Here is a 17118-nt window from a genome sequence, read left to right on the forward strand (position 1 = left end):
CGGCATGTGACGTTATCAATAGTGGCCGCTCAAAGTCTATTAGATAGGTATGATGTTATCCACTGAAGGAAAGTGGAGTGAAAACTAAAGCTAGATAATTTTGAAAGTAAGACCTTGTGAGACACTATGTCGTAAGTTTTAGAGAAGTCCATATAAATTGCATCGATTTAATACCAATCGTGGAATGCAGTCTTCGGTAAAAACCACGAGATTTGATACTGTCGACTAGGGCATTCAATCCCGGGATCCAGAATCCCGGTATTCCGGGATCCCCGACACTTTTCCATGTTCATAGCTCCGGGTTCCCGATATTTTTACTGATTCATTTACAGAATGAAAGAGATGTTGAAAACGAAAAAAGAATTCAGTTGACATGAAACACGAGAAATACAGAACACCAAAATTTGTATTCAAAGTGAACTTGAGCCATTTGCACTTGGAAGTGAATTTCAGGACCTGCCTGAATAACTGTACTTGTTCAAATATTTTGTGCAAGAACTGTGTAATAAAGAAAAATCTGGTAGCAACTGAAAACACAACAAGCTTTTACAGTATGGCAGAATTGTTCTTCATTTTTCTTTGTTGGCCTCTTTTGGAAAAGGCTTTCTGCAAATATGAGTATATGTTTTTGGCATGTAATAATTTGTAACAACATTCTTATTGCCGTTTTTGAAAATTAGGGTTCCAGAGGCTTTTTTCCAATCGTCAATGAACATGTCAGAAGATAAAGACATTTTAAAAATTAGAGTCAGCGGTTTAACCAGAGACGAACATTTCTTGAAGATAATTCCTGCAAAACCATCCATGTCCGTTTCAATGCATCTCAAAACATCATCCTCAGTTAAAACGAGCGAACCAAAAGCAAGAGAGGATTCGGGGATAGGACTACAGTCATGCATAACATCTGAGTCTGGAACGTAGTTTGAGCAACAAAACTCATATAAAAAACCGAAGAAGGAATGTCAGAGCTAGAATTCTTAGCTTTAATATAGCTCCAGAACGCCTTCGGATTTCTTTTGATATTGGCCTCATACTTATTAATATACTTAAATGAAGTATCTTATTTAAGCTATTCAATTTAGCTAAATATTGATGGTACTGAATGTAGTAGTATGGATTCGCAGAATTTCTGTATTTTTTGTAAAACTTAGATTTCAAATTTATGAGGTGTTTCAGCCTTTTTGTGTACCATGGTAACTTATAAACCCGTCTAGGGATGGTGGGAATAAGATCCACACACAAATTATAAGTACGCATCTTGAAAACATTGTAGGCATTTGCAGTGTCCAAATTAGCAAATAAGCCAGTCCAATTTTCACTTTCTAGCAACGAATTTGAATGGTCAAAATTGCATTAAGTGTAATTGAAAACTTGACGACCAATTTCTAGTGGAGCAGTGAGATATTCATAGTACCCCAAAGTTAATACTAATGGAATATGATGGGAAATAGCCTTCGAGATCGTTGAGTTGCATTCAGACAGCTGATAGTTCACTTCATTACTTAGGAATATTAGTTCTAGGATCCGATTCAGACTATTGACAAATGAGTTTATCTGTGCAGAGTTCACAGACATTAGTTACATTAACTGGTAGTAAGACGGAGGAGTTATTCAAAATTCGCCAAAATATGTTACTCAAGTTAAAGTCCTCCAGAACGCAGAGATGATTATCTCCAATTTGGAACTTAAAGATATAACATTATCGATATGTGATTTGTAAATCACCTCATTGCTGTTCTGTGGAATGTATGAAGCGCACACAAACAGAATTCCACGAGAGTTGCGCACACTAACACATAGTTGGTCAAGCATAGAATCAGTATTTTGAAGATTGACAAGAGACGAACAGAATTTACGCTGCACCGCAATCAAAACTCCACCACCTCTAGACAAACCAGTCTTTGATTCGTCTATGTCCTTTTGGAAAACGCTATAAAGATTTGAGTCGAAATATTCCGAGTCGAAGAAATTAGGAGTAAGCCAGCTTTCGATGACAACGAAAATTTCATATTCCGAGTATGAACTAAATTTGCGAACTGCGTCCGTTTTGGTCATTCCGGATACATTTGTGACGAACTCCGGGTTATGCTGGGGTATGCTCATCGGCTGCCGGGTTCTCAACAAAAACAATAAGAGTTCGTTTTTCGGTTTATAGCAAAGCGCTCGTCTGTCTTGGTTGTACGTTAAGAGGATTGGTAGGCGTAGCTCCGTCCCACCAAATATAAGCCGTCATCGATTCGCCACTTCTCGCTCGCTATGTTTGAGTTCCGGTCGCTTAAAGAAGAATTTTTCATGTGAAAGCAACAACAAAGTTAGCTAGCACGGATAGACGATAGCGAGTTTTGTTGTACCTCATTGAGTTCGTTCGTTTCGCCACTCGCTAACTGTTGGTGAATCGATGACGGCTATAATTACGGCTATAGTAAAGGAGCGGGAGTATAACCTACTCACCTTCCAAGAGAGGGAGTCGAACCTGCCCGTCTCTAAATACCTAGCTAAGTTCTATAGGAGGGGGAGTAGAACCTGCCCGTCTCCTAATACCTAACATAGGGAGCAGAACCTACCCTATGTGTACAAAAGCTCCTGACTCTGCAGCAGTCGCCTGAAGACTCCCGTCTGCTTTTATTGCTGGCCGGCTATTTGTATGTCCTGTTGTCCTTTGCGCTTTGTTCTTTATTGCCATCGTACTTAAAGTATATGTACAATTGTATGTATATGATTATATGAATAATAACGGTAGTTCAAATCACTTAATGCTGTACAATATGTGGCTACAATTCAAAGTATGTATTTTCAATTCAAAGTATGTATTACTTAACACTTACATATATATTTTATGTAGTGTTCAGAAATTATCTGTATATATACATGAGTGTTGTGGGGGCTCCAAGCCCTAGGATTGGGTCCTCACACCCCCTCTACTTCGGAGAAGCGTTTGTTACCGTCACGTCTCCATTTCGGGAAATGCGAATGCGGTACCATCGCCCTTCTGCGTTTCTTGGCCGCCTTTTTATCAAAACGCGGCACAATTGGCTGGGTTACGTTGCTGTACATAGTTGTCTTATGGCTTGTTGGGTGTTGTTGGTTGTGATAATGCACCTGATCCCAGAATTTTGCCTGCTGCTCCTGTGCCCTAGTTCGTGTGTTGTATGTGCGCTGTATGTTGGTATATATGCGAGTACATATGTCGCCCCATGTTTGTTTTAATGCATTTTGCGTAGGCGGCGTGCTAATTTGTTGGCACGCCTGATCGCACCACCTTGCTTTTGCCCGTAGTGTTGGGCCCTGAGCCTTTAGGTATATATGCATGTATGTACATATGCCGACGGTATCTCGTTTGCGTTTTCCCTTTGCGCGCTTGTTTGTTTACGTGCTCGATCACACCACTTTGCCGTTGCCTGGATTGCTGATGCTGTGCCTTTGTTTGTGCGTTGGTGTGTATGTATATACCCTGTAGGGAAACTCCGAACTGGTGAACCAAATTTGTAGTTCCGTACTAGATCTTTAACGCCAAAAACGAACCAGTCCGATAGTAACTAGATCGCCACCAGTTCAAAAGCAGCGGTATATTGTACTTTTAAAAAGCAATTTTAGAATTCTATATCTAAACTGACGAATTTAGAACTGGTTCAAAACTATAGAAAAAGGGATGCATAACGAACTATATCTCATCTGGCGAATTTTGAACTAGTTTGAAACTACTGAAAAAGGGATGCAGCGGGGGGCTTGTTTACTTTAAATAGATTTTTGCTTCGCGGGTTTTTCGTTCAAATACGCTTTCAGTATGCACGTCGCAGATGCTTTTTCGTAGTTTGGTAATACAAAACTAATATTTGTGTTAACATCTTAACATTTTGGGATCTTCTGGAATATAACAGTCAGCACCTCTGCAAATTCAGCTACAGCCAAAGGTATGTAAACGTGTTTTCAAATGTACAATTTAATTTACATTTATTCAAACAAGTTTGATTTCAAATTGAAAATACATTTCTCTGCAAATAATTAAAAATTGCTACCATGGTAACCCAAAAATAAAACATCTCGTTACTTTTTTCGTTTACAACTGGTTCGAAACTATAGAAAATGGGGTGCAAAGCGAACTAGATGCCATATGTCGAATTTAGGGCTGGTTCTGAACTGTAGAAAAGGTAATGCAGCGGGGGACAATTTCCAATTCCTATGACATCGCTGTGTTAAGTTCGCCAGTTGTTTGCATGCAAAAGAGATTTATCGCGAAGTAGTGGTTCTAAATATACTTAAAGCGCACCAGTTCAAAACTAGAGATTTTCCCCGCAGGGTATGTATATACGTTTGTATGTATGTCGTTGTTGTCAGTTGATAAATAAAAATTTTACAGATTGGTTTGTTTTTTTTTGTAACTCAAATTTAAGTGTGTTAAGAAATATGTACATATAATAATTTCCTTGAATTCTATTATTTTTTCTTAAAAATTTTCTTGATTATTTTTCTGAAATTTTTCCTTCAAAACTTTCTTCACTTATTTATTTTTTTATCCCTTAATTTTCCGCTCGTAACCTGTTCGTAAAAATTTTCCTGAGTTTACTCCGTTTTTCTTTCAAAATTGCATTTTCTTAAAAAGTTTTACTTCATAAATTTTTACCCATTTTCTTAAATTTTATAATTTTTTTTGTTTTACAAATTTTCTTTCATAAAGATTTTCCTCAAAGTATTTTTTCAATATATCCCATAAAAAATCCTGAACGTTTTTTTTCTTAAAGATCTTTTCCTTAACATTTTTTTCTCCTCTGCTTTAAAATTTCCTTCAAAAAATTGTTTTTCTAAAACTTCGAAATTTTGATTTGGTTCTTTTTCCTATTTCCCTGAGACGATTCGGTTCTTTCATATTTTCATCGTTTTTTTTTTTGTTAATACATATATTCCAAAAAAATCCTTAACATTTTTTTTCTTAAAGAGCTTTTCCTTAACCTTTTTTATCCTCTACCTTAAAATTTCATTCAAAAATTTTTTTTTGCTAAAACTTCGAAATTTTGATTTTGCACTTTTTTCCATTTCCCTGAGACGATTCGGTTCTTTCATATTTCCCTGTTTTTTTTCCTTAAATTTCATTCCTCATACATTTTTCCTTAAGAAGTTTTTCTAAGGCCACAACATTTTTTTTTTTTTTGAAATATATGTTCTTTCTTTCTTTCTTTCCTATAGCATTTCCTACGCAAATTTCCCCTCATATATCGTTTGCCCTCTGTAATTCTTCTCTGAAATCTTCCTCAAGCTTGTTTGTTTATCCACCCCTTTCCTCCCAAAACTTCTTTTAATTATTTTTCCTTACTTCCGGGAAGTTCGTCTCCCCTCTCGTAAAAAGCCTTTACTTCGCTTATGTGGGCTCTCCTCGTCTTTCCACCTCCACTATAACTGGTGAAGGGAAGTTTCTTTCCGTGTACGGCCGGCTATATTTCGGGGCCAACTTTGCCGGAAAGTTTTCTACTGCCTTCGATTGTGGGTGCTCTCTAAGTAGCACCAGATCGCCTATAGTTGGTCTCCATTGCCTCCTCCGTAGGTTATAGTGCCGTGCTTGTTCCGCTGATGCCCGCTGTTGGTTTTAGCGCACCACACTAAATACTTCCTTTAGTGTTGTGGCCTTCTCGTTTGGCGTCGTCGGGTTCTGCCCCGTGCCGAACGTGGTCTCATCGTAGACTGCCCTTGGGAGTCTCGGCTCGCATCCTTGTGTTAGGAATGCCGGGCTGTAGCCGGTGGATTCGCAAACGCTAGTATTCAGTGCTAGCATAATTACTGGTAGCAGGTCGTCCCAGTTCCGTTGTTGCTCGCCTGTCGTCGAGTTTTCCTGTGGGGTATAAGGAGCAGTGAATTGGTGCTTTACCCCATATTGCTCGAGGAACCGCTTGAACGCTCGACTGGTGAATTGCGTTCCGTTATCCGTCAACAGAACTTTCGGAACGCCAAATCGCGCGAGGATTCGCTCCCGGAAAGTCTTACTCAGGCGCTCTGTCGTCGCTTTCCGGAGTGGTACAATCTGTACCCATTTAGAGAAATTGTCATGGAATACGAGTATCATTGTGTTGTCGTTTTCCCGTGCATCATTCTACAGCAGTCTCTTGTCTGCATCCCGCGACGGCCACACTCCCAAGAGAACGGCATCCGTATGCTACGTGGCCGCTCTCTCCGCATTGCCTACATGCGGTTCTTGGATCTATCGGGCCTGCATCGTTCCGCGCTGTACCACGGTCATCGCCTCTATGCTGGCATGGCGCCGAACTACTGAGGTTCATCGCTGTCGGTCTGAGAACGTGATACCACTCTTCTCGTCGCCTCTGTGGAATGGGCGCACGACTAAAAATGCCGGGGTGAGTTTCGTGGCGTCGAGGTGGCGTTGGTCGCTGAATGGGTTGCTGCGTATTTCTGTCGGCAATAATATTTTCAAAATCTTCAGCAAGACTTACCAGCTCCTCCAGTGTTTCAAAGTCACGCCGCTTGATGTAGGGTTGGTACTCGCTGCTACTGTTTCGGTACACGCGGTCGAGTTTTTGCTCTTCACTGCCTTCAGCATATCTCATCAGATTCTGTAGCTCGAGTACGTAGTCCTTAAAGGGTTCTTGTACTCGCTGGACTCGCTGACGGATCTCGTCGTCTAAGCTCTCAAAGTACCGTGAGGACAGGAAGAACTTTATAAAGTCCCGTCAAAATTGATCCCATGTTGGCCACCGTTTATTGTTGTTGCGCAACCAGTTTAATGCTCAATCCCGCAGCAATTCAGGCATTGATTTCGGCAATACGTCGAGGCTGATTTCATAGCATTCGGCTAGCTCCTAAACGCGTTCTAGGAACCCTTGGGGGTCTTTAACACCGTCAAAATTTAGCTCCCACTTTTTCACTCGGTCCATAACCGTGGCGTAAGCCGGTTCGGAATGGGTTGTGAGAGTGGGGTATTCAGCTAAACTCAATGATGCTGCGATAAAAATGTAACTGACGCCACATTCTGTAGAGCGTTTATTTATAATACAATTCTTAATTCTAGGTTACATGTGCATGTATGTATGTTTGTATGTATATATTTCCTTATATATCTATATATGTATTTACATTTCTATTTGTTACTGATAACTATGAGAACCTAGCCCATGCGACTCAATCGCAGTATCGCTTGGGTGCATAATCTACGGCTATGCGTTTATGTACATAACATAAAATGTCAAGTGCGTGTGTGTAATTAAAAGATTACTTCAGATGCAAAGTCCATATACTGTGACCTTTTCGCTCTTCCAGACAAACACTTGAATACACAATATACAAGCACATCTGTTTGTATATATGTAGCTAAATAAATACAAGATTCAACAGCATGTATTACTTAACACTTATATATTTTATGTAGAATTCAGAAATTATCTGTATATATACATGAGTGTTGTGGGGGCTCCAAGCCCTAGGATTGGGGTCCTCACACATTGTGGAAATATTTCTTCGAATTTCAGCCGTTAGGTTTTTGCCGACTGGATTGGTTTCCGTTGAAAAAAAAACGAAGTGGGCGTACAGTGACCTTAGCGGGAGTTAATGACTTCGTCACAAGGCACGTAAACAAAGTTTCCACTAAGCATCATCAATAACAACCAAACATGCATTATCAAGAAATGCATTCTCAACATGTAAACAACTAACATCTGGCAATGGAATAATCCACTGCGATAGCCACCGCCGCATCTCAACAATAACAAACAAGTGATAACAAGATAACAGATACCGAATTTGCAAGCAGGTAATAACTACCGCATCTCAACAACAACAAACAACTTGCAACCAGATAACAGCAGCCGCATCTCACAAGTATAAATAGCTGTAAGATCTTATATTACAAACAGTTTTAAGAATATCAATAAAAGCCGTCTTCGATTCGCCACTTCACTGCTTGCTATGTTTGAGTTCCGGTAGCTTAACGAAAAATGTTGCATGTGAAAGCAACAACAAAGTTAGCACGGATAGACGATAGTGAGTTTGGTTGTACCTCATTGAGTTCGTTCGTTTCGCCACTCTGTAACTGTTGGCGAATCGATGACGGCTTAAGTGTACGCATTTCGACGTAGTAATAAAAATATATTTGTTTAACTCATATCGTGAAAGCGATATTAACTCGGGCCAAATTTTTCTGAGTGTATACATTATTTGGAACTGAATTAGAAAATGCAAGTATAGTAAAGTGTTTCATACACCTGGAGTCTCATTCAGTATTGAATTCTGTATTTACCTTTCTGCGTGAAATAAGTTTTTTTAACGTAAAATACGTCTTAGGTTTCGGTATGGGAGCCATGCTCAATGGGGAGGTGCAACGCAACCTCAGTTGGGTTGCCGATGGGCAACACCACTGAAATAAGAGTGTATTATAAGATTAGCAACTAATGTTAAGTGCTATAAAGTTGAAGAAACTAATAGAACTTTGAAGTGAAGCAAGCAAGACTTTACCAAAACGCTTATTGCACGAGTACTAATTATGGAAAACGCGGCGTTTCAAAGATAAAATTCCGAACCTATCGACAGATTCATTTTTGTAGATAAGTTCGGTTTTTGTCGTAGAAACAATGGCAAATATTGGCTTATTTTGGGGACAATTTTGAGCCTCTAAAGGGTTTGCAGATATAACTTTCATTTTGGGAATATAATTTCTCCAGAGCAAAAGAAATATTATTATAAATAAATTTTGTATAAATTCGACAAAAGCTTAGAAAATTAAAGAAAAAATTATATTTTTTTTATCAAAATGTTGGAAAACCGCTCGAATGATTTTGTTTTTGTTTTCTATAATAAAAAAACTCAAGTTACTTACTTTCGTTTGGTTTATATGAAGTAGCATTTACATGTGCAAATACACATCGTGTAAGAGCGCCATAAGCATCTATCTTTACTTCAACTATATGGGCATAAATGAGTTTCCTTCAAGATCACTTCGTCATCAATCATAATTCAAGGTTTTGTAATAAACAAGTCTTCTCGCTCCCACACAAAATCGGCTCCTTTACTTGTGCAGAATGTTGCTGACTCAACATTTCCTAGTAATATTAGTAGTAAAACCAAAAATTCTTCATACTAAATATTCGTTGGCATTACCTTCGTTTGCTTAATTTTCTGGAACAAGTCTTGAAAAGCGACCATTTAGTTATAAAATAACCCAAAATGCCGATTGATAGAATTTTTTGCTCTGATTTCAACGATACTTATTTGGCGCAGGTAAAAAACAAAGAAGATATAAGAGGTTTATTTGCTTTGTTTATTTATATTTTTAATTATCACTAAATTCTTGAAACGCAAAAGTAGATTATGTTAAAATATGTATATCTAATTAAAGATGATAGATTGTGCTTTCCTAATAATATAAATTCCAATACCATTAATTATGCAGTTTAAAAAAAAAATTATTTCATCAAAAAATAAGATTTGCCAGTTTTTTGATGGTTTTGGTTTAAAAATATAAAAAAGTGTATCAATTATGTTTATCAGATGAAAGATAAATTCATTATGTTTAGGTGACGTCATTAGTTTTCTGATTGGTTATGCAGTTCATAAGATATTAATATTTAAAAAATCCAAAAATTTAACTTTCACCTTCTAAAACGTCTTTATTTTTTTTGTGCCAAATAATTTTGACATAGTTGAAATGAGCGTAAAAAGATCTATTGATCTGCATTTTTCGTTTTTGCATAGGTGTACGGCCCGTATTATAGATTTATTCCAGGAAATATCGAATAACTTAAATTAAAAATGCATCTTTCTACGTATTGTTAAGTATTTCCATTAAAACACCAAATAAATGGAAAATTTACATGGAATTAATAATACACATTTTAGTTCTAATTGTATACTTTACGTACTTTTTTTAGTACCTTTCTACTACCGTTTTCGCAAAGGGCGATCACATTCTTCCCCTTTCTCCTACTTTCAAAATACAAATCTAGATAAAGGAGTCGCAAATTACATAACCTTCTATTATTCAATCATGGTCATCACTTCGCAAACACGCGCTTGCGCTGGAAGTGAGAGAAGGAGACAAAAGGTGTGTGTGTGTATTTCGGCTTTTGAGTAACAGATGGCGCTGCTCCGGAGAGAGGTTTTTAACCTAATCGCAGCGTATGTATATACATTAGAGTAGTCCTAAAATGCATGTGAAAAGGTAAAGTCGGAATTGTTATGATCGCACCTCCTAGGATTGTTCTATACCGAAAATCAAAAAATATTTAGAGGTCGCTGAAAGCGTCTAAAGTTTACCATGTAATTTATATGGGGAAAAAACCACTTTTCGTAGAAAGGATTTAGAATTATTAAAAATCAATCTCTGCAGGAGATTCCTAATAATAATAATAATAATAATAATAATAGATTGGCGCTTACACATGTGTTAGTGTTTGGCCGAGCTTCTCCTCCGATTTTTGGCGTGCGCCTTGTTTACGCCTACTCAGAAAGGCGATTGTATTTTATAAGAAGCTGTTTTTCATCTCAGAAATACACTCGGAGGTTGGCCATTGCCTGCCGAGGGGCGACCGCTTTTAAGAAAAAACTTTTTTTCTACATTTTTTTGCGATATTGCTTTGACCAGGGCTTGAACCCAAGCCCTGCGGGTTAATTTTTAACCATTTGTTGCTATTTGGAGCAACTTTTTTTCCATTTGAATCGAAATATCTCCACAACAAGAGTTTTCTCAGGTAAAAGCTATATACTGAAGGAAAGCTAAGGTTTTGGGCTAGACTTGAGGAAACCTAGAATAAAATCGACTTACCAATTTTTGAGAAAATGCCCCAAAACTAAATTTTTTAGTTTTAGGGCGATAACGTTATGACATATTTATATTTCGTAAGCGCAATATACAGCGTTAGATAGCATGTCTCAAGTGAGCCGCGTAGTGCGGCCTCAGGCATACGAATCGAAACATCCTAGAACAAAACCTTCTTAGTTTTTTTTAGACTTTAATTCCCGTCAGTTTAAAAAAAATTTAATGAAGAAGGTACAGACGCCGCATACATCGCAAAGCATTTCGTAGTGGAGACACAAACCAAAATCAATTTAGCTCTATATCTTTCCAACTAGTAGCCGAAACTCAATTTATAAGGTATCGTTTGAAAGGTATTGGCCTATAGAATAATATTAAATATGTTGGGTGTACCCCCTTAAATCGGAAAAAGCAAAAAAACAAGTTTTTTGTTTCGCAACACTTTAGCCTAACTTTTAAGAATTGGGATAATCGTTTATTAAACTTGCATGCATTTTCTGGACACACTCTGCAAGACCTTTCCTACGATACATGTCGATTGGACATCTGGATAAAAACTTCCAAATCTCGTTTATATATATGTAAGCGAGTCATTTTAGCATGCTAATGTGGCTGCTTTTGTCACTCGAGCGCACTGCTGTGCGCTTACTCACACAAGCTCTTGGCTCAATCCTTTTCCATACGTCCTGAAATATACTAGACAGAAATGCGATTGCTTAATGAAATAGAGAACCATTTTGAAATGTGAGTGTTTTTACTCTCTAGAAAATAATTTACATAATTAACATACGCGGTTTTGCATTTTGTTAATACACGGTTTAGTACTTTAAACGACGATATGTACATAGATAATTTCATTTCCCTTTATAATGTTATAACACTCGTTTTTATAGCTTTTCAATAAATATGTATGTATGTTTTATACATATGAACGTACATTTAGTAATACTGAATCACTTAAATAAAGTTTTGCGGCCTTCGATTCCTCATAGATTTACTTAAATCTTCAAATAAAGAATTTATTTTTCATTTAAAATGCGCTTAAGAATGTTTGAGCATAAAGATGTTAAGTGCAGCACTAGAAAGCCATTTCAAAGTCAAACAAGCCGCGGAATTAAATAAAACTGTGTCTAACGCTTGATAAAATGGCTTCACTACAAGTGCATTACAATCGAAACGGTTTCTAATACTGTAATGCATACGTACATATGTACATACTCTGAATTCAATACCACTTCGCGCGCTTTTCTAAAATACTAAAAGCTTACGAATATGTTTCAAATCTTTGCAGAATATATTTTCACAATTTTGAAAAAATTATTGCAAGGAAAAAAATGGCGCTGAATCGAAAAACGAAGGCAAGTGCACATACTTGCATAGATAGATACATCCTTAAATATACCATTTCTTTTTTTCGCAACCAGGCTTAAAACAACGCGTGCAGTAGTTGCATTTATAGGGGGAGAGAGGCCAAAAATACTTTTAATGGATATATCGGGATACAATTTTTATCAGTCATGTGAAAAATAATAGGGGCACGAGATTTGAACCAGTTTCGGCTATTTTTCTTTTGTTTATTTAGTTTTTATTATTTTATTACAATAATAAAGCCCACTAAGCTTGAAATATGTCGGCCGCTGTGGTGTAGTGGTAAGCAGTGCGCGCTTCCACTCCGCAACGCCAGGGTTCAAACCCTGGTCAAAGCAACATCGAAAAAAGTATAGAAAAAGGTTTTTTCTTAACAGCAGTCGTCCCTCGGCAGGCAATGGCAAACCTCCGAGTGTATTTCTGCCATGAAAAACAGCTTCTCATAAAAATAAAATCGCCGTTCGGAGTCGGCGTAAAACTGTAGGTCCCTCCGCTCTGTGTGACAACATCAAGGCGCACGCCACAAATCGGAGGAAAAGCTCAGCCAAACACTAACATATGTCTAAGCGCCAATCTATTATTATTATTAAGTTTGAAATATGGACTTATACGGTTTTTGTTAGATAATGAACTGTATTATTTTAAAAAATAGTACACATTAAACAGAATAATAGCCAAAACTGGTCAAAATGTCGTATCCCTATTATTTTTTACATGACTACATATATAAACCCTACCACACAGTCTTAAAATTTTTGCAGTGAAACCTACCAGCAAGAAGCGACTACCTGAAACTCCAACACAATTACAAAATTTGGATTTGACACTAATACATATAAATTTAACTGACACTTGTTTTAATAAGTGACATCTTGCTCTTTTAGACTCCTTCATTTGAATTATGCGCCAAACTTTTATTATGCTACAACTCTGCAAGATAGAACGAGACAACAAGTTGCGCATATTTATGACAAGTGTGAAACTAGTGTTGCCGATATCATGTTATAAAATAAAATTTTTTTTCGAATACCAAGATTAAAAAGTAAAGGAAACTAATAATTTTGTTCTCAAAACGTAAAATATTAATTGTTACATACTCACATATCTAAATTCTAGTTAAAATTTAGTTATCTTACTAATATCTTAATTTAATATTATAAATGTCAAAGTTTGTATGTTTGGATGTTTGGGAAATCATCACGCGGTAAAGACTGAACGGATTTGCATGAAATTTTGTACACGTATAGCTTATGGGCCAGATTGGTTAATAGGCTATCTGTTTAGTAGTTGCCACCTGTTAAAAAAGTATTATTTATTTAATATGAGGGAACGACTGAATGGATTTGCATGAAAATTTGCACACAGATAGCTTATGATCTACAGTGGAAAACAGGATAACTTTTGGAAGAGTTGCCACCTGTTAAAAAAGTTTAATTAAATTAATACGCGGAAACGACTGAATGGATTTGCATGAAAATTTGCACACAGATAGCTTATGCCCTACAGTGGAAAATAGGATAATTTTTTGGAAGAGTTGCCACCTGTTAAAAAAGTTTAATTAAATTAATACGCGGAAACGACTAAACAGATTTGCATGACATTGCGCACAGAGATAGCTTATGACCTATGTTGGAAAATGGGCTACTATTTTAAGAGTTGTCACGTATAAGAAAAGTTTAATTAAATTAATACGCTTAAATAACTGAACTGATTTGCATGAAAGTTTCCACACAGATAGCTTATGACCTAGATTGGGAAATAGGCTACTTTTCTAAGAATTGCCACCTGTTTGAAAATGAAATTTTGCTCAAAGATGGTTTATGACCTGGATTGACAAATAGGCTACTTCCTTAACCGGTTTTCCGATCAGAACGAAATTTAGTACACTTACTACGGATTTCGGAGGGTCCGATAAGTCCGATAACTCAAGGCCCCTCCCATACAAATTGGAGTTTTCATATTACATACATATCTCTGGAAGTATTTGTGGGAGAGTACTGAAACTTGGTATAGTGATATGTATGTGAAATCAATGTTGGCATTAATCCATTGATGTTTTAATCAGTTAGTTAATTCGATTAAATTCAATCTGATTACAGTTAATCATGATTACTAACTAGGTTTGTAAAAGTTCCCAGTTTATGTATTACTAATAACAATAGTTATAATTGTTTTATATTATGTGCTTTTTATAAGCGTAAAACACAAAATAATTACTACAGCTGGTGTTTGGTTTCAAATTCGGACAAACCAGACAACTTAATCAGATTTTATTTTTAATTGGATTAACGGTTAATGTTTAGAAATAATTAAACGTAATCGCGACCAGCGATTAACGATTAAAAAAATGTTATCATTAATCGTACAGTTGATTACGACTAATTAATTTTAATCGTCAAACGCGATTAACATTTTAATCGTTAATTTTTAATCGTTAATTAGATTAACATTTTGCCAACACTGCGTGAAAACGTGTTCATATTAACGGAGAAAAATTGACGTTTTTGGAAAAGAAGCGTAGCACCTCCCATACTGACTGAAAGTTTTATATTGTAAAGTTTGGTCATATTCAAATGTTTGGGGTAAAGTACTCAAGCTTGGTATGGAAATACATATGTATCTGAAACTAATACCATACTTATGGAGAAAAATGAGAGTTTTTGGAAAAGGTAGTGTGGCAACTCCCATGCAAATTGATTTTTCTATGCTGCATATCTCTGGAGGTGTTTATTGCGGAGGACTGGAACTTGGCACCGAGATGTGTATACAAAATTAATTCCATACTCATGGAGAAAAATTTGCGTTATTCGAAAATGGGACATGGTTCCTCCCGTACAAATTTACTGTTTTATACTGCATATCTCTAGAGGTGTTCATGGTAGAGTATAGGGACTTAGTACTGGGGTATGTAAAATCAATTCTAAATTCATGGAAGAAGATTAGGGTTATAAGAAAAAGGGGCGTGGCAATTCCAGTTCAAATTTACTTTTTTTGCCACATATCCCTGGAAGTGTTTGTGGAAGAATACTGGAACTTGGTATGGAGTTGTGTATACAAAATGTATCAATTGCTCATGGGAAAAAATGTGAGTTATTAAAAAGGAGGTATGTCGCCTCCCATACATACTCTCTGGAAGTATTTTAAATTTGTTATGGAGATTTATTTTATAAGTGCCGTACTGACCGAATAAATTTCATTTAATGGAAACGGGAGAGCCGGGTTCGGTCTTATAATCTAAAGCTCTTTTGAGGCATTTGCTACAGTAATGGGAAGTGGTATTTTATCAAGGCCAGGTTACTAAATTTGAGTTGGAAATATTAGAACCCGTCGTGGCACATCCAAGAATGTTACACGTTCACGCGTCGTATACCTGGAACCATTTTAAGGTAAACTTAGAGGGATTGATATCTTTCGTATGCCTAGCGCGCAGACGAGATTTTATAATTTCATAGTTTTAAACGGCCTAAATACCTTAACACACTTAGAAAATAACGAGCTATAATGAAACGGGCACAGAAATAAAATATAACATCATTAAATTATTTTTCATATTTGTATAAAAACGTGGGGTGAAACCCGCGGGTTTAGCTAGTATGTGTATATTTGAACATTTCATGTTAGAAATAGTAAAGTTATTTTGACAAATTTCTTTGAAAATGGCAACATTGTTCACAAGTGTCAAAAAGCATTTTGGCACGCCATTACAAAAGTGAATTTCATAAAATTGTGCTGCGTCCTGTGCGTAAAAAAGGTGAAAAAAGGAAATTTTAATTAAAAAATGAATAAAAAAGCTTTCAAACTTATATGAGCTTAGAAAAGCATAGGTTTTTGCAAAATGCAAAGCGATACAAAGCGGAGTGCGTTGTTTTGAGTGATCAGTGTGGTGATTCTTGTCCTGTGGCCACAAATTGTGTCAATGCAAACGATATAAGTGGGACTTGCAGTCCAGCAGCTATAAACTCTTTTTGGGAGGAAGTGATATTTGATGCTTCTGGTCCAATGACCATAAATACTCCCATTGACCAAAATGTGCGCGCTACACTTAGCCCAGTGAGCCACAGTCCCTATAGTGATGAAGATTTTAGGGCTGTAGATTTCGAAAATGAAACCATAAATTTGGGCTCCTATAATAGGGACAAGTGCGTAGAATTAAAGGCTTTTGCTATAAGGAGCAAAATTTCTCAAAGTGTGCTTTCCGATTTCTTGCATACGTAGCACAAAATAGGCCTCAAAGACATACCTTTGTCAGCAAAAACACTTTTAGGAACAAATAAAAAGAAAGTTGAAGTGCGATCTACTCCAGATGGCGAATCTGTATATTTAGGTATACAAAAACACTTTGAAGCAGTTTCTTTAAGTTTATTAGAACAATCCACAGAAATTTTAATTGATATAGGAATCGATGGACTACAACTGTTTAACAGTTCTAAAAAAGTGTTAGGGCTCATACTCGGTGCAGTAGTCGATTTTACAACGCACTCCGTTTATTTGTTTACACGCAAAAACTTTTAAATCTATTTGATTTTATTTTCAATGACATAAATACATTTATGTAGTCTATTCTTTTTTATATAAAATAATTTTTCTAAAGGATTCACAAAAAAATATTTTTGAGCCTTCGATGTCGACTATCAATAAGGTATAATTTTACTAAAACAAAAAAAAAAAAAAAAAATTTTACTAAAAGTTGGGTAATATTCTTTACCTAAAAATATTCTTTCCCAGACTAGAATTAGACAAAAGAGGTGGGAAACAACCAACATTTACGATGAAGGCCCCACGACATCCAAGGGGGCATACCAAGAAATGAATAAAGGTAATTTTTTGTATAGTTATAAATGCATATAGATATATGCAAATCGTAAACTATCTCCAAATTTATTACATGCAGAGGGTCCCACATCGTGCAAGAACGCTAAACAGGAAGCAAGATCGGTTAGCTATTCTCTATATTATACTTAAAATATGTTTTATAAACTCTTACCTCATTACAGAAATAACAC

Source organism: Rhagoletis pomonella, unplaced genomic scaffold (genome assembly GCF_013731165.1).
Source record: "Rhagoletis pomonella isolate Grant_MI unplaced genomic scaffold, Rhpom_1.0 Rhpom_scaffold_00001, whole genome shotgun sequence".
Classification (NCBI taxonomy): domain Eukaryota; kingdom Metazoa; phylum Arthropoda; class Insecta; order Diptera; family Tephritidae; genus Rhagoletis; species Rhagoletis pomonella.